Genomic DNA, 2688 nt, shown 5'->3' with positions numbered 1-2688 from the left:
CTTGGTCGAGGAAGGGCGCATTTGGGTCTATAAGACCTCCAGGCAGTGTTTCCTGTAAGAGTCTCAGCTTCAAGTTTTCTCATTTGTTAACTCGCAGCTTTGTTTCTACATATATTGTGCTAAAACCTTGAGGTTGGTTAAGAATATGAAATTTGATATCAGGATATGTTTATGGCCTTTAGAATTAATTTTTTGGATAGAGTTATTAGGATCGGCGTTGTCTCATAAAATACCAAAAGTTATTTTATATATTTTATTACAACTGATAACAGACAATTCCAACTAAAAAGAGGAACAGAGCATGATGGTAAGATTAATATAAAATCTTGAATTACCGGATGTAGTTAATATGCATCATCTTACACAATATCAGGATCCTATCTAATAAAACAAAATCACCTCATTTTAAGGAAGAAACAGAATCTGATTCTAACTGAAGGAGACTTGATCCTCTATCTCTCTTCTGTTCCTGGTCCATCTCTTCCCTACTTATACTCTCTCTTTTGCTCTCGCTTTTTCTCTCGTATTCGTTGTTTCACTCTCTTTCATCTCTCTTACCTCTCTTTTTCATTCTCTCTTTTTTTCTCTCTCTCCGTCCCTCTTGCTTTTTCTTTATCTCTTCTCTTTTACACTTTCTCTCTTTTTTTCTTTTTCTTTCCATTTTACATCCTTTCTCTCTTTTTATTTCGCATTCTCTCTTTTCTTTTTTCCTCACTTTTCTAAGTATATTTCATAATTTCTGTATTTTTTCTCAGATTTCCTAATTGCCTTACTCTTGTGTGTAAGAATGAATTAAAGTTACTATCACTATATGTACAATACGTTAGAAAAGATAATCACACAAGCAGATATGCATTAGTATATATAGAAACGCATGCACATTTTTGTATGTATATATATGTATATATGCATATATATACAGCTGTATGCACATAATATTCAATATAGAAATCCTAACATATTTGAGCAGATTTTTTTCGTTTCTTTCCAACACAAACAAATTTGATCAACTCCAAAAATATTTTTCTTTACACGAAAGCACCTCCCTCTAGCTCGGATGTGTTTGGCCCCTTTTTGGTCGGCTGCCAGATGAACAATAACACTACTACTCCACGAGAGTTAGAAGTCCTTTGGGAGACCATTAATAGTTTATCACCGTGTGCCCTTTGTGACTCAATGCATATTCATCTTAGATATGAATGAAATATATTTTACATTCTCCTTATTTGCATTTTCTATAGGTAAAAGGTGGTTTGGATAATGTGTTACTTTTGCTTTTTTATATAATTTTGGTCAACAGTTCTGCATTACATTCCCCAAAAAAGACTTTTTTTTAACATTAACTTCATGAGTAAACCAACCGAGTTTGATAAAACTGTAACAGCCAATTACGTGCACGGGGCGGAGCTTGTATCTTGGGAGGCGGAGCTTATACCTTAAGAGGCGGAGCTCATGCCTTGAGAGGCGGAGCTTATGCCTTAAGGGGTGGATCATATACCTTGAGAGGCGGACCTTATGCCTTATGGGGTGAAGCCATCGTGCAAATAAAAGTAATTATTAGTAATGATATTCAAATGAGCAACATTGGATTAGAAACTAGATGAATACGATAAACAATATGAATAGTAATAATAGGCTTCTAACAAGTGTACCCTGTCAAATCCTTGACTCCCTTAAAGTGGTTTATATATTTTATTCTGGTAGCTTCAGGCAAGGGGCAGAACCGGTAGTGGAAGGGAGCTTGATAAAAATATATATAATAATAATAATAATCCATCCCCAAGTTGAACAGGCAAGGACCCGAACAAGAACTGAAAAGGAACCTGATAAAAAAAAAAGGTTCAGATTCCACCTCCAAGCTGAAGAACATTATTCACCATAGCAAAATATATAAGAATGTCGCCGAAACGGTTAAGATGAAGTTGCTAAGGACTAGCTACAAGGTTCTGCTGCAGTTGGCCCTGTAGGAAGCATAGCCTTGCTAGGGAATAAAGGCCCATCAGGGAGCCTCGCATAGTCTCAAAGACTCTTAAATACGTTGCAGGGTCTTTATGGGGGTCTACTGAAGTCAAAGGGTTGTATGGAGAATACTTCGGGCGACTGCTAGGACCCAAAGGGGACCGTCCGGAAGGAAAGGGTTAGATTTGGGTTCTAGGAAAGCAGGTAAAGGGGTTAGTCTTAGTTTAATGACTTCTTAGACCTAGTCTTAGGCCGTTTCTGAGGCATTCACTTATTGTCCAAGATCTGGAGATAGTTTGATGGATCTTAAGACTACTTGCTGAACTGTCTAAGATTAAAAAAAAAAAGGAGTACTCAGGAAGTAACATTGGACGGAGAAGGCGACGAAGGTAAAGAATAGGACGGTCATGAAAAGCTTAGGCTGAAGTACTCTTCAGGAGGCTGAGATGCTCGTTCAGGAGACGTAGATTCTGGTGGTTCTTCGGGAACCTGAAGAAGGAGCATTACCAGGAACTTCCCCGGAAACATAGTAACGGAGAAAAACGAAATGGCATGGCAAAGTGAACTTCCTAAGCTTTGAAGACAGAGTGGTGAGGGACCAGGTAACCTGCTACCTCTAAGTATCCGGCAACGGCTATCGTTGTAAATCATAAATCGCCAATAGAATGGATTTTGCGTCATTGTCTGTACTGTATGGATACTCAGTAGGGTTATGTGCTTCCTGTAAGG

At 37.9% G+C, this 2688-nt stretch overlaps 1 protein-coding gene across 1 annotated transcript in view; it reads right to left on the bottom strand.

Moving 5' to 3' along the window:
• Positions 1 to 239: 239 nt before the first annotated feature.
• Positions 240 to 2688, bottom strand: part of LOC143018106 (glycine receptor subunit alpha-2-like) — a gene marked incomplete in the record, with an annotated part of 176675 nt that continues 174226 nt past the window's right edge. Inside the window, 1 exon segment of the mRNA XM_076173226.1 lies at positions 240 to 2688. This exon segment is cut by the window's right edge and continues 570 nt beyond it.

This window comes from Oratosquilla oratoria, chromosome 34 (genome assembly GCF_046742065.1).
Source record: "Oratosquilla oratoria isolate Oo_2021 chromosome 34, ASM4674206v1, whole genome shotgun sequence".
Taxonomy (NCBI): domain Eukaryota; kingdom Metazoa; phylum Arthropoda; class Malacostraca; order Stomatopoda; family Squillidae; genus Oratosquilla; species Oratosquilla oratoria.
Note: the sequence above shows the minus strand (reverse complement) of the source record. Positions and strands in the feature narration are given on the sequence as shown.